General features: G+C 44.8%; 1 protein-coding gene across 29 annotated transcripts in view; it reads right to left on the bottom strand.

Moving 5' to 3' along the window:
- Nucleotides 1-16458, bottom strand: part of Cacna1c (calcium voltage-gated channel subunit alpha1 C) — a 644607-nt gene that overhangs the window by 432668 nt on the left and 195481 nt on the right. The window lies entirely within an intron of this gene.

Here is a 16458-nt window from a genome sequence, read left to right as displayed (position 1 = left end):
CCCAGCTCTGCACTAGCGCCTCTAGTGGTCCATCACAAAAGCAGACAGATGAAGAGTATCAGGACAAGTGGATGATGGGATTTCCTGCTGCCCTTCCTTCCTTCCTGCCAGGAAGAAATTTGTTTTCTTACTTTGCATCTGCCATTTTTAGAAAAGACTGAAAGTAAAATTTAAGCCTCTCCTAAGGCTCGCTCTCTCTCTCTCTGTCTCTCTCTCTCTCACACACACACACACACACTCCTGCATTTTATATAGCTTGACTTTCTAGATCTCTGACATGAGCCACTTACCTACACAGCATAACCAGACACACGTTTTTAAGGGAGGAATAATTATTTGTCTCACAGTTTCCAAGGCAGACATACATGTTTTTAAGAGTATATAGCACTTAAAATAATAGATTGTAAACCTTATGATTTCAGTTATGAATTTGAGTTGGGGGACTGCATGGATCTTGGCTCTTGAGAAAATACAGCAATGCTATTCTAAAGAAATGTGTGAACAACCTTTAAAGAGGTTAAACAATCCGACTTGCTCTCTTGCCCCATCAGACCCCTGGGAAGTACAATCCTTCTATGGATCTATGGATGGCTTCCAGAGACAAGTGTTTTGAAGCTCATGACAGTTATTTTAGACTTCAGCTCTCTAAATTGTGTTTCTAAAATATAATTAGGGAGTCTTTATTCTTGGCCAAACAACTGCTAACAGGGCACTGTGTGTATGGGGGTTAACAACAACCATAAGCCAGTTAACAATCTCACGAAAGGCCCAATCTGCAGAGCAGCCCCAGACAAAATGCTTCTCTCTCTCTCTCTCTCTCTCTCTCTCTCTCTCTCTCTCTCTCTGATGGAAGGAACAAGTTGTCTTCCAAGAGTCATCAAATCTGAGGCCTGTGATGACTCCCCTGGTGAATTTCTTACTACAACCCTCAACATGCACCTCCAAGCCTGCTGTATGTGAGGATTGCTGGTGGTTTGCTTTCAAACCACACTGATTTATAGAGCGGTTGCTTACCCTTTTTTAAGGTATTTGATTATTGTTTTTACAAAAACAAATTCTAATGATCACACTTCCCATCCAGACGCAAAACTTCAAAGCAGTACTATACAAAACAGTGATTCTTAGTGCCAGGGGAAGTGGAAGGCTTGAGAGCCAGCGGAAACAGGAAATTTAATACCCACCAGGAGAACAGGCCCAGGGTTTTCAAGTCCTCTGCCCTGCATAAACCCTCTGTCTGCTGCATTGGGGAGAGGTCCAGGGGTCTAGGCAGGGGACACTTGGATTAGAGTAACTAAGTTTCTCCTTTGTCTCTGTGCAGGACACTAAGGCCCTTGGATTCAGCCAAGTTAACAACTTCAGACAAAAACAAAACATATTCCAGGTAGAGAGGAGGAAGATGGATATCCTACACCTCTGGCTTCATTTGGTTACCCACCCTGGGGTTCTAATGAGGCTGGTCTTCAGCTACTATGTATGATAAAAATTCAGTGGTCATTAAATATCAAACCTCTTCTGCATTTCCCTGAGTCTCCCCAGTGCCCTGGCTTGCCCAGGAACCCTCTCCTAGCCCCCCGGGTACTCCTGCAGTCCAGTGAGTAAAGGCTGGTGCTTGGCAGAGCAGCTCTACAGATGGCCCGGGTGTCCTGCCCTGCAGCAGTGGGCATTACCACGTGAGGCCCTTGTCAAGTCCCACTGAAGACCATCTGCCTAGCATAAACACCCCCAGTCGAAGCCATGGCAGCTCTCAGGGACCTCAGGAAGCATGTCGTCTCCCCTCTTCAGAACTCTGCTTTATGCAGCCGCCCCTCTCCTCCAGCATGTTCTAACTTTCCTACCTTGAATCGGGGTGTGTGGGTGTGTTAGTGTTTTCTCATTCCTCTTAGACGTAAAGAAACCAGGAAGGCATCCTGATCTGCTATGATTTGTATTTCTTGGCTTATCACTTTATACTTAGCACAGAACATGGTGCTTCGTAGGTATTTTAAAATGTTTATTGGAAGAAACTGCTAAAATCTGAAATTCAAATAGCCAGAGCCTACAAGGCCATCCTCTCCAGGCCTTCTGTCCTTGTGGTCCAGCAGGGATTGCCTCCCTCCATAAAGCCTTTCGGGGCTCCCCTTCCCCTAGCAACTCTTCTTTTTTCCCAAGTGTCCACAGAATCAATCCACACCACACTTGACCACATGCTACCTTGTGTCATTTGTTATGTTCCTCATGAGAAAGTCAATTCTCATTATTTGTCCTGCCACCCCAGTAAACCACTCAATTTTTGAAGATAGGGACCATTACACATGTCAATGATCCTTTTCTGACATCTATAGGAAACGCTTACCTATTTTTCATGATTTTGATAGGAAAAATTGTAATGTATTACTGGTCAACTCCAGACCAATTTCCTAAAGCATCGCCAAGATACACCACAATGTATTTCCTGAAACTGAACAAGATGCAGCCTAACATCTGTTACATAGTATCACAAATCTCTCACATAAATGATCTCATAGGATACAAAATGCCCAAAACAGTATTGCTTGATCTCTCAGTCTAACATGTAGTATCCTGCCAGCTAGTGTCACTCATTCTTCTGGGAAGAATGGCAGGCAGAACAGGGAAGAGAAGAGAACCCAGGAGCATCGTGGGATGGGAAAGCAAGCTGACTTCAGAAATCCTCTAGCGTATGTGGCCAAGACTCTTGACCTTGGGAAGTGATGAGTGAATGCATCTTGAATGTTGTCACATGGCCCAGGAACAACCCTAACATATGGCCTCTTTACTGACATTTATCAGGCTTCACAGAACACCTACAAGTGACTCTCATATTCTATTTGAAATAGAACTCAAGACTTTCCTTTAAAATGATGTATTGAGATGGGGACTATAGTTTTAAGCTTTTCAATATGAATATCAACTTAAAATCATTAGCTGTGAGTAAAATATGAAGCTGGGGTTGAATAATAGGGGCGCAAAGAGACAGAATGAGAAAGTAATACTGGGGGTTAATCTGATTAAAGTATGATATATAGATGTGTGAAATACCAAGGCAAATCCCTTGAACAATCGATATATACTTAAATGAAGGCTAGGAAGGTAAACAGGTCCTGTAGGGGGTGGGTACTAGTGGGGGGAGGGTAAACAGAGAAGGTGAAGGAAGGCGAATATGATGGATGTACTTTGTGTATGTGTATGAAAATTGAACAATGAAACCTGTTGAAACTGTTCTAAGAAGAGGGAGAAGGGGGATGAGGGAGAATGATGGAGGGGATGAATCTAATTAATATATATTGTAAGCACATATGTAAGTTTCACAATGAAACCCCCCTGTACAACTAATATACGCTAATAAAAAATTTTTTAATAAGAAGCTGGGGTTTAAAAACCAAAGATGTATTCTCCCAGGAATCTGTTAATGTGGGAGAGAGTATGCAGGATAAATCTGTATTTTTTCTAAACCTTTACACCTTTAACACAGCAATGGGTGCTTACATGTGCACACCATGTGCCTATGGACTAAGCACTTAGTACCTTTGACAGTTGGCAGGATCAATTAGACTAGGTTGGAGAGTAGAAGAGGTGTTAAACTGGCTATTCAAGAGACAGAAAGAACTAGGAACTAACACTCCTAGGAGACTTGCTATGACACTGCATTGTAGTAGGTAGGAAGGGACTCACAACCTCTCATTTAACATTTGTGCGAGGACCCAGGGAGGAGACAACAGCTATGAACCAGGAAGCAGGTCCTCACCAGACATTGAATCTGCTGGCTTCTTGAGCTTGGATTTGCCAGGATCTAGCACTGTGAACAACAAAGTTTTGCTGTTGATTGGCCACCTAATCTAATGGTGTTCTGTCACAGGTGCCCAGACAGACTAAAAGAGCACCTAACAAGCTGCCTTCCTGCTTCAAAAACACTTGGGAGTCTGAGGTAGCCGGATCTTGAGTTCAAGGCCAGCCTCGCTACATAGCAAGACCCTTTCTCAAAAATAAGTAAATAAATAAAATCAACCCAGGACACCTCCTTATCATTGCTAGTTGGCCCTTGAGCAGTGATTTCTTATATGCCAGCACTGTGTCAACTATTGGACACTGCAGTGACAACAGATAAGGATCTCAATTCTGCAGTTTACCACGTATCAGGACAATAGACAATCACACACATATATAAGCAGTTACAAATTGTACGTACCCTAGGAAGCAAGAGCACAGTAGGGGAAGAGACAATCAGAAGTTGAGGGACGTTTTTTCAACTGAAGTGATACCTACCAAGATCCAAAAGAGGCAGACTGAGAGCGAGGGCCACAGGTGGTCCACTTTCTCCCTATAATCTAGCTATCTACCACCTCCCAGCCTAACTCCCATTTTGGCCTCTCAAGGAGGCAGGGGAGAATGTGCAACATGTGCACACAGAGCCTTTTCCAGTGTAATGTACAGTGGTATTGCAGTGTTTCACCCCATCCTTTAAAAGTCCCAAAGGGATGAGCTCCTTCTAGGAAGAATGGCAGCAGAAAAGGGGAAGGGAAGAGAAGCGGGTGCACTGTGGGTTGGGAAAGAAAGCTGGCTTCACAAATTCTCCAGCCCATGTGGCTAAGAACCCTGTCCCCTGGGAAGGGATGAATGTTCTTTGGGGCGGGGTGTAAGAGTGTGTGTATGTGTGTGCATGTGTGTGTAAGGAGTGTTAAATATGCATTCTTACAGACATGTGACTCGTCTGTTTCCAATTCATTCCGAACACACCAAGTTAGTTTTACAGGCACCATCTGATGTTTAAGAAGCTGCCTGGCCTTCTCCCCTTTGAAGTGGCGGCTATGTGGACATCAGGCACATCCTGCACACTGGAAAACCTAGTGTGGGGCTCTAGCCCTGAGGTTTGGCAAAAAGCAGAGGTCACAACACCTGACTCTAGGCTCTGACAACATCTGACCCCCTAGGCTCTGCTTTGCAAGCTCTCAGGTGTGCAAATGTTCCCCAACTTCATACCCGAAAGGACTACAGTGTGCGGGCAGAAGAGGAGTGAGGGGGAGCTCAGGCAGCGTCCATGTCACTAATGTGTGGGGTTATGCTGGCAGCCAGGAGACACGTCCTCAATGTGCACATCTCCTACATTCAAGAAACTGCCCCTAAAACAGAGGATCTGTGATGTAAAGGGGCAGGCCTGGACGTACAATGAAATTAAGCTCCAGAATTGTAACAGAGGCTCTTGGCCAGAGCAGTATGTCCTCCTAGGCGGCCACCAGAAGTAAATGGGGGCACTTCTGGTTGTCAGGATACCTGAGTGGGGAATTGAGAGGGAGAGAAAACCAAGGGACAGGACTTGTCCCTTTGTTAGGGATAGTCCCTAACCAAGAACAGCCCCAGCAAAACTCCACAGCCAAGACAGGTACTACTGTAAGCTATATCTCAGCAGCACCCTCACTGAGAGAAGTCAAATGTCTACACCTGCTGCCTATGGTGGCACTGGGGGAAGACAGTGCAAAGCAGAGGGTAGGTGAACCTAATCCCCATACCATCCTCTGGGCACCACCCTGCAGCTTTTGTGATCTCGAGGTCTGAATGGTTTGAAAGTGCTTCCCTTTATGGACAGACCACATGTGTGTCACCTCAGACAAGTCACTTTCTAAATACCCCAGGAAACACTGACAGAATTCCCAGGACGATTCTGTTTACATAGAAAAAAACAAAAGTTTTAGAGTACAATGGCCATTTCCTAGGTCTCTGTGACCTTGCACTTGCACTTCCAGAAGCAAATCATCTGTCTTTTCATGGTAAAGAGCCTCTGTCTTGATGAGGGGACATGGTCCTTTGCCAGGCAGACACCTTCACCAATAGGGCTTGACATATTCCCAGGGCCCTTGAGCCTCACCTCACCCTCCCCTCATGAGGGAGAGGACAAAAGAGCTTGGAATTTACCTACAGAACATTTTTAATTAAGGAAAGGGTCCAAGGATGGTGTCAGGTGGGATACTTTTCCCCAGGTGAGGTAAGATCCCTTTTCTCTTCCCTGCTGGGGCTGCCAAAAAGGGTGTGTCAGGGCTTGACTTCAAGGAGCAACAGGGACGAGCAAATGAAATAATCCTGGATGACCCGGAAGAGAACTGAAGGTCCCTTATGCCTCAAAACAATTTCCATACTTGTCAATAACTGTGTGAAATGTCTCTCAGTGACTCAAGTGAAGACTTAAAACATGAAATAGCTGATACCCAGGCTGAGCTATTAGAGCTCAATGATAGAGCTATAAGCTCTGAGTTCTTTAGTGCCTGGCAGGTTTTAACTGAGATAAGAACTTAAAAGTGTTTGCACTGGTTACATGGAAGGAACTCAGCATCATAGAAGTAGAAAGAACTGTCCTGTTTGCAAAGGGACAAGACTGAACTGGATGCTTGGTAAGGCTTTTCAACACTAAAATCCTACATGTCAATACAATTTATTCACAACAAGGTCTACATTGCAAAGTCCAGCTTAGGCCAGGAAAAATCAAGGCCCAAGATGAGCATCATAACTTCAAAAGAAAAGAACCTGTACATTTATTGCATATGATGAAGAACCAAAAACACAATAGCCAGTAATTCTCTAAGTCTCTGCCAAGAAGACAAATGATAACATTGGATCACTGCCTGAAGCAATCTCGCCTTCACCCTTGCTGAAGGCCCAGATTTTGTCTGGGAGTCCACCCCTCTCCAAGCATGGAATAAGTCCTAATCTAGCCACATTAATTAAGACCACCCCATCTCCTTCCTAGAGAGACTTGTGACCAAACCTAAGTCACAGAAAATGGCAGAGTCTTTTGCAGTCATTTGGAAAGGCTTCCTCACTGTAAAGGGACACTCAGAGAAAAGGTTCCTCCCTCCTGCTCTGTCCACTCTGCTGCTTCACAGGGGCACAGGGGATGGCTAAAATCGCCTTGGCCATCTATGACTTCAAGGGAAGCTATTCAGGACAGCGTGGCCCACTGAGGGCAGTAGAAGAGCAAAGACAGCATGGCTGGGTTCTTTCTGTCATGACTGAGCTACAGAATCAATCAGGCCTGGAAGCCACTCCTCAGAACTTCAGGATCCATGAGACACGGACCACATGAAGCCAAACACAACAAGACTGACTCACCAGTAGTAAAAAATACTATGCTTATATGCAGAAGGAATACATTCTCAAAATATATAAAGAAAACAGAATTCCTTTAACATTTCCAAGACTGGTAGCAAAGGCAATTTACAGTCTTCTACGCAGTCTGGGAGAACAAAGAAAAAGAGGTGGAAGGTATGGACCATAAACTATGAGCAGGGTACTCCTGAGAAGAGCAAGATGGGCCAGCAAATAGGCATTTGCAGGTTCACATTATAGTGGCACTGACTTCCCCAACACCTTAAGAGCCTCTAACTAACAGGTAAGAACACCAAACTAGGGATGAAGTTGTACCTCAAGTAGTAGAGCACTTGCCTAGCATTCAGAGGCCCTGGGTTCAATCCCCAGTACAAAAATAACCCACCAAACTAGCAAGAAAATGGAAATTACCTTCTGAGAAAGTCCTTCCTTTCTCTGTCCTAACTTCCTTATCTACCATAATAGTTTATCCTGCAATTGTGTGTGATTCTCTGTGCCCCAAATGGAGAAATGAAGGTGTAAGAATCCCAGGTTTGAAAGGGGAAAGAGGAGATAAACTTGGTAGCAGACCTCAAAAAGAGAAAAGCAGCACCCTTAAAGAACTTTAAACTTAAAGAACTCTATTGAAGTCTGAAAAAATACAAGACAGCTGGATGCTGAGTGGCTCCTGCGAGTGAGAAGCAAGTGGCACAGGTGGCTGGAGGTGGTCTTGTGGTGGCCATGTTGGCACTGTGGCCTGACAAGGAGGAGAAAGGTGGGCAACGCCTGTGGTCTGCAGAACAAACAGTCTAAGCAGAGAGAACAGAAAGTGCGAAGTTTAGAAAAGAACATTGGGTAACAGACCATAATATATAATTAAGACAATTTAGGAGATATTAAAATGCATCCTCATCTTGAAAACAAAAAAAAAATCACTTAAGATAAATGTACCTCTTTTAATGCATGTCACATCTGTTTGGGTCTGTGAAACAAATTCCAACTGTAATAACCACTGTAATGCTTCATGGGCAGTTTCCTGGCCCTCTTCCCCTAAGCCAAGCCTCCATCTGACCCTGCCCATCTCTGCCTGCCTTGCCCCGGTGGAATCTGCAAGCCACTAGGGAGAAAAAAAATCAAAAGATTTTATATCAAAGACGCTGTATGAATTTGCCTTTTCCTCCAAACCTGGTTCAATTTCTGTTTTTTAAAACCTCAATTCTTCACAATTTGGTAATGTGGAGACACTCATTAACATTGTGCAACACTGAGATTACACCCCCACATATGTGCTGTGTCTACAATACACAGAGCTGTAACTAATTGTTAAACGGTGAGTCATCCTTAGGCCCAAGGAACACATTTAAATAGCCTCAGAAGGGAGGCCTCTAGTTCCAGGGAGACAAGGGATTCTCTTGACCACCAACACGAGCAGCCTCCCCAGCAGCCACCTCTCTGGAGGGAGGCAGAGGTGGGCAGAGGGGCCAAGGAGGCAGGCAGGCTGCTCTCAGGTAGGGAGCCCTGCTACAGAGGTAGCTGCCAGAGCCCGTGATTAATGACAATGACAGAGGTACAAAGTCAGGTGTTCTCCTTCCCCAGAATGACTTCTACTCCTGTCTCTCCACAGCTCTGAATGAGATCCCCATCACCCTCCCCAAGCCAGGACCAGCCTGCTAGCCTCAAGGCCATTCCACCCTCTGGAGTAGCCAACCACATGAGGCTAGGTAGTCATTTCCATACCAGGGCCTTCTGGTAGTAAAAATTCATTTAAGAGGAGATAAATTTGAATTGAACTTACTAAATCCAGAAAATGTAAATCGGGGGTACATTTCTAATGAAATTGTGACTTGGTGTGGGAAAGATCTTAATCTGTGGTTCTATATACACATTCATTTCTGCATGGAACTGATTTGAGGTGTATTTATTTATACGAGTTCTAGTTCTTTTTAAGGGGTTCTCAAAATGGTCAGTTTTTGGAATTAACAAAAGTCATTTCAGTTTGGTGCCTTTGGTTCAAAATTTAATTATCTCTCTCTCAATTTGGTTCACCTATCAGAACTTTTTTTTTGAGGGGGGAGAGGGGGGAGAAGAAGAAAGTCTTGATGAAATTGATGAAAAAATTCCAAATTGCTAAGATTTGGAAAAAATGGTTTTAGTCCTTGCGTTGAACGCCTCATAAGCTAAGATTTAAATGAACACTAATAAGTAAAATTAAGTTAGTCACTGAAAAATTGCTATCCATAATAAGACTTTTATAATATAATAATGAATTACATTATATCACTGAGTCTTAATTTTTAAATCAATAGGAAACACAGACTGTGTCAGAGTTCCGGGGGTATAATTTGGATTTAAGCTGCACAGCACTTGGGATTTAATTGGATGTTCTCAATGGCCAATGAGAGGCCCTGGTGGATGCAAGGCACAGGGAGAGGAGGCAGGGGAAAGGAGGAGGGACACAGCAGAGACAATGCTGGAGTCTCCCTTGACAAGTCTCTGTGGAGAAAAGCAGCAGAGAATGGTGGATTCAGCTTTCTTAAGGGTGTGATGTAGCTTTCTTATGGGACATGGAGAGGGACCATGTTGTGTGCTTCTGGTTTTGACATCCAGCCACCAACCTTGGTTCAGGATGGTACACCTGAAGGAGGAGATCTGTGGGACAAGTCTGTATGTAGTGGAAAGCAGGGCTCTGGAGTAGCAATGGGCATGGGACTGCTGACCTGAAAAAGGTCAGAATATACTTTGCTGGGCAGCTCAGCCCATCCATTCTGAGCAAAAGGCAAGCTACTAACATGTTCTGTCCTGCTCAAAACCAGAGAAGCCCTAGGGACCTCAGCTTCCTCTTATCCTCCTTGCTCCTATCAGCTCTGGGCCATGTAAGTGTATAAAGTCTTAGAAATACCCAGGGAGCAATATTTGAAAGAGACCACAGTGTGCATCCAGCAGACAGGAACCACATGGCCACGTGTGCAGGTTAACCCCTGCAGCTTAACTGGACTGCCCTGCAGACACCCAGTGGTCTTGTCCTCCTTCCTCACTTCTCTCTTAAACTAAAGATTGATTGACCATCCTTCCCTTACACTTGGCTGTAAATGTGCATGTGCTCTGGCTCGAACTGCTGAAGGCCTTTCTTCCAAAAGTGGTTGGAGACAGAGGGCATCTGTAGCTGCATTTCTGTATTATTCATTTGCAAAAATATTATCTTCCATTGTGTTTCATGGCAACTAAATAATACTTCAGCTGAGTTATGACAGACCAGCCTAGAAAACTACATGCTGGTTACAGTTTTCCAAGTTTGAAACACCAACTTAATAATGAATGAAAGAGCTGTGCCAATGTTGGGGACAATCTACAAATTACTTTCGTGTGGAAAATCTCAAAATATCTTGGTAATCAGACCTCCTTCAAGCTTCCATTACACCTCAGCTAGGAAAATCCTGGCTGTGCTTTATCACAGTGTGTCACCTGGGCAGCAGCAAGGAATCGTGGGTTCATGAATTCCCACTAAGAAGGTGGTTAACCCTTAGAATGAGCAGACAGATCACAGGAATTCGGGTTAAACAGAAAAGAGGAGCTTCCTAAAGCATCAGAAGAGTTCCAAACTCTGTCCAGGCAGATGGCATTCAATCAGTCTGCCCTGTCCATTTGAAGGACAAAATCCACTCAAGATCAGCCCAGTCAGTTCTGCCATGACCGCTACTGCAGAAGGTATTGGAAGAGAGGCAGAAAGAGCCTCCTAAGTTCCATGTTCCTAAAGTAACCCTACTCTCCAAGGTCTGCACCTGAAGACAATTCAGGGACCTCATACTAGGTGGAAGTGGCCTGGGTAGAGCAGCTGATGGGAGCTTGGGCATACAGCCAGAGAGGCCCCTCTCTCAAAGCTCAGCCTCCGTGATGCAGATATAAAATGAAACGGTTCTCGGGTTCCTTGCCCAGATAAGACACAAGAATTCTCAGCTGGGAGATGACTGGAAGGTTTGGACATCCCTTCCTGAGCAGGCTGCAACTACAGGCCACAGAGTCAGAGTGTATACATCATCGCAATAGTGGAACTGTGTGAAAGGACTTGGGAGAAGAGGGAGAGGTGAAGAGAATGAAAGACACTGAATAATACTGAAACATATTGCAATTGTGTAGGAGGAAGGTGTAAGGACATGCAATGAAAGTTGCTGAATTATGGAGGAAGAGTGGAAAGGTTAAGGGAGAGTAATAAAGGGGGTTAATCTGACTTAAGTACAGTATATTTGCAGGTGAAAAATCATGGCGAATTCCCTTTGAATAATGAATAATACTCTTTAAAAATAAAGGACAGGAATGTGAAACAGATCCTGTTAGGGGTCAGTGCTAGTGGGAGGAGGGAAGGAGATGAAGAGGGTAAGGGAGGGGATATGGCTGATATACCTCATATACGCGAATGAAACTAGAACAAGGAAACCTAAAGAAATCATTTGAAGTGGGTGGGGGGGAGAGGGAGAAAGATGATGGGGACACATGTACTGACCAAAGTACATTGTAAGCAATGTGCAAATGTCACCGTGAAACCCCTTGTACAACTAATCTATGCCAATAAAAGTGTGTTTTGTTCAGGATGCTAGTCCCCCGTCCTCACCCTCATCCTCACCCGAGCTTCCTGCAGGAATGCTCTTCTAACCTCACTCAGTTTGTCCAAGACCACAAGATATTTTGATAGAGGCATTTTTTTTCTTGCGACAACAATGTTTGTTTTCCATAGAAACCAGTTTCTGAAGTAATGGACACAAATCATGGATGTGTATCTAGAAATGTTCTTCAGCACATTCAATCCATCCAGCCACATTCTCACAGGAGAAGTTGAGGCCAGAGATATATCCAGGACATCAGCACGAACCCAGGTACTTCCCCATCTTGTCCTGTGTGTCTGTGGGAAAACAGAATTTCCTAAGTCACTACTTCCATGGGAGGCATTGTGGGGGCGGTGCTAGGGGCTGACTCCAGCTCACTGTCCTGCAGCTGTGACACAGGGTGGGCTTTGTGACCTTCCTGAGGCTTTGAGACACTAACACCTATTCCTCATGACTTGACACATGGACTAAATGGCGAAGACATGCAGAGCACTCAGCACAGTACCAGGCACTTATGACTAACAGTCACTGTCCTCATTGCTGTAGTTATCAGTCACTAAATACACACGCACACACATCTCTTCTTCCACTCAGGGAAGGGTATTTGGTTCATTTTCCAAACAACATTAAACCAAACTTTCTATTTTAGTAACTTGAGACTTTCTCCTGGGTCCCATCAGAGCCAAAAAGACATGCTAGGCAATGTTTGCTCTTGGGAATAAAGTGTCTCCCTTGTCCCCAAAAGGCCTTCATTTGGACCACATTCCTATTTTCTCCGGTGATGAGGTTGGGTAAATCCAGAGGAACACTACACTTCAGGGGGGTGGGGGAGGAGGGGCAAGAAACCTGGGGCCTCCTCCCTCCAGGGTCGCTGGCTCTGGGGACAAATGTTCCTGCATGGAGAATGAGATAAGCCAGAAGGAGCACATTTGGAGCAGGAAAGAAGTCTGATCATTAAGGCCCCCAACTCCTCCAGCCACTGAAGCATTGGGTTCACCCTGGAGAAAGCAAACAAGAAAACCAAGGAAGATGCAAGGGACCCAGAGGCAGGCAAAGGTGTCAAAGAAATACCCAAGAGAAGGAGTAATCCAAGAACAGAAAAAAAGAAACAAAGCTTACCAGCAACCCAAGTTCAATAGGCACTATGGCTGCTACAGGAAGAGGAGATGGAAGAGGAAAGAGAGAAGGAGGCCATGGTGGCCTGTGGCCTTGGGCTACACTGATGGAAATGAGCTGTCCTTAATAAGACCTAACAGCCTCCTCCCTGGGGCTGAGCAGGGGCTGAGGTATCACGATCAAAGACAGACACCTGAGTGCAGGTAAGGCTGACCAGGACAAGGACAGAGGGTACAGAAATGAGGTGCAGAGATGAAGAAGGGGAGTAAGAGGCACATGAGCTGGCTTTAGTACCAAGAAGGGTGCCATGAGGAGAAGGGAACACTTCCCCTCCAATGGCAGGATGCAGAGCAGCAGGTAGAAGATGAAGGAAGACAGCTCTAAGAAAGCCTGTCTCAGGATGACACATCCCAGAGTGGATACCCCACATCTGAAGTTATTGGACAGAGGCTGGGTGGCCCCAGACTTGCCATGGCTGCTGCAAGAGAAGTGACTCCTCTGTCAGGTGGCCAGTGGAGACCCCTTTTGACTTTGTAAGACCAATAAATGGCAGGGGAGAGAAAAGCTTCAGTCCAAGTGACCCTTTCACAATTGCCTCCAGTTCTTAAAGACAAGTAAAGTTGAGCTTTCCAAGTCACTCCCTATGGGAAAAGCACAGGGAAACTTCTGGCTCTTCAGCCTCTTCCCTTCAGAACCTCTCATACAAACAGTTCCTCTGAGGGGGTGAGTTTCAACAAAGTCTTCCACACAGGGTCAGTAAGTCACACCACAGGCCTAGGAAATTGCTGGTGCCACTGTCACTCCAGGCAGGGCAGCTTAGAACAAGGAGTCAGCTTCTTCTGAAGCTGCTTGGCAAGTTCAAAGCTACCTGGTACCACATCTTGAATCATGAGGAAAACATAGCTGCTGCTACAGGCAGCTATTTAAAAAGGTTTCCCTCCCATTTGTACTTGATATGCTGGACTCTGACTCCTAAATGTAGAGGACAAAGGCCTCTTAAGTCACCAAGATTTGGGGGTGTTTGTCCACTTTTCCTCAAGGCTCCCACAGTAATTTGTTCTTCTCCCTCCCATCCTCCTTGCCTACCAGGTTGTATTTCAATTTCAGAACTGAAATGCATGTTTTCCCACTAGATCAACCTTCCCCAGGAAAGGAACCATATTATACTCCATTCTATTTTCTCCACACCTAGAACACATAGCTTATGTCTTCATTCAGTGTAGATTGAATAAATAAATGAATGAATGACAGAGCCCAGCTGAGCCTGACACATATCTACAATGCCCTAAAAAAAACCAACAAGCAAGAAACAAAAGCCCAAGGCTAGACCTAATACTGGCTAAGCCCTGGAAGGAGGGAATGAAGGAGTTTAGAAAGCAAGGCAGGGTTGGGGCCATGGGACCATGGGGCCATGGGACAGGGAAAGCCTTCCCACTCCTGACAGGTTCCCAATGAGCAGCACACCTCAAATGGCAAAGCCTTACCTGGGAGAGAGCTGGCTGGCAGGAATTTTTCACAGTGCTCCATCCTACAGTATTTTTATATCTTTTGTTTTGATCGATAGGCAATGTTTAAACATGGCATTTCATGTAGAAGTACAATATTACTAATTAGGCAATAAGGAATATGATGGTGACATTTTACAGTAATGCACTATGCACAAAAAAGCCCCCTCTCTTTCAAATAATTTTCAAGGATTTCTCATCATTCTCCCTCAACAGAGAAACACAAAGCATGACCTAAAAGATGTGTCACCTGGGATCAAGAAGTGCTGGGGCCTAACCCAGAAGAGTCAAGCCTGACCAAAGGCAGCCATTCTCAGGACCTCCTCTGTCTTAGGGATCTCAGATTCATTCCTCACTTCCCTCCAGCAAATCACATCAGGTCTTCTTGTGAGGTCTTTTTCTTCTTTAAATATCACTAGTTCTCAGAGCTCTTAATGAGCATATCACTTTAATAGGACCATCTCAATTTCATGCTGTTTGAGTTTTCCTTTGGTTTTTTTGTTTGTTTTGTTCTTGCTGCGGTTTTTTTTGTTGTTGTTGTTGTTGTTTTGTTTTGTTTTGCAGTGCAGGGGACTGAACCCAGGGCTTCATGCTGCTAGACAAGCACTCTACCACTAAGCTCTACCCCCAGCCCTTTTGTTTGTACTCTGTCTTTGAGACAAGATCTCCCCACCCTTGTGTTTGAGGGACATTTAAGATCCACACCATAATAATTTCTTATATTTGATAGTTATGAAAATACCACCAAACTGAGGACTTAATACAATCTAGTAATCAAGGAACTGAGTGTCAGTTCATTGGTAGTCTATTTCTTTTTCTCTCTCTGCAGATGGAAGGATGGGGAGGATTAGAAGAGATTTAACACATTAGGTGCAGTTGCTTCAACACCTCTCCTTGCCCTACAAAAACACTTAAAAATCAAAACTAAAACAAAACTAGATTGGGTCTAAAATATAAAACTGCAAAATCAAAATGAATAAACTTATAACACTGTGTCAAATGTAATTCAGCTTGGAGTTACCTATCAGTGTAACAGAGTTTATAATGCAAGACCAAAATGAATAATTTATTCTTAATAAAACTCAACCTTATAAAAAATACAAACATTCTCTCCAATTTCATTACAGCAAATGTATTCTATTTGATGTGGGATGTAGCATTTGTAAACTGTTTGAGGCACTGAGTAGAGTTGCCAAATACCAGAAGGCTTGGTCTCTGCAGGCCTGAAGCCACTCTGGGGAGGATTGCTGGATCAGCACTTGGGGCCCAGTTCAGAATAAGGTTTCATTTACAAATTCTGAGTGGAAGACTCCCTTGTAGGCCCCTTGCTCTATCTGGGTAGTTGTTTCTCTTCAGCAGTCGCTCATTCTGCAGGCTGAATCAGGTTTGACAGAGAAGCAGCTCCCAAGTTAGGTGGTTCTACCACAGCCCAGGATCCTCCTTCAGTGTCTACCATTTCTGCAGATAGAGTAGCCTAGTCCCCATCCTGGGGGTCAACATACTTGGCTCTAAGATAAAGACACTATGCAGGGGCCCTAGAGCCTCCTCCTCCGTGACAGGTGTGTGAAATGTGACACCAGGACAAGTCAACAGAGTGAAATCTTCTTTTGCTTCTGATTTTTCTCTAAAGGAGAGGAAGGAACACCACCAGCCATGTCCCCACCCACTGTGGGTCTGCCCTTGCCTCCTCCAGTCACTCAGGTCCTCTCCAGGGTGCCTGCATGATCTGCCTGCCCCATCCTCCATCTTCAGGCCTGTCCATCACTGACACAGGTCAGTCTCCTCACACTTGCCTAGAGAACCATCATTTTACTGTGTAAGAGGAGAGGGACTCCCAAGATGAACAAACTGAGTTATGACTCACTCAACCTCAGGAAGACACAATGGCTTCCAGAGGGAAGTTTCTATGTGTCCATTCTGTCCCTTCCACATCACCACCAGTGCCGATGAAATTCCAAATGCAAACCATTTCGTGGCCACTCCTCTAGTCCAAGATAGAGTGGCTGCTGTGGAGAGGATGGGCTTCTTAAAGCCACCACATAGAAGCTCTGCAGTGCAACCCCAGGCCAATCATGTAATCATGTAATCTCTCTGAGCCTCAGTTTCCCCATCTTTAAGACATGGAAAATAGTATCCCCTCACAGAAGGATGGTGAGGATGATGTTAGA

The sequence above is a fragment of the Castor canadensis genome, chromosome 6 (assembly GCF_047511655.1).
Source record: "Castor canadensis chromosome 6, mCasCan1.hap1v2, whole genome shotgun sequence".
NCBI classification, from domain to species: Eukaryota; Metazoa; Chordata; class Mammalia; order Rodentia; family Castoridae; genus Castor; species Castor canadensis.
The sequence above is the reverse complement of the archived record's forward strand: the minus strand, read 5'-3'. Positions and strand labels throughout refer to the sequence as shown.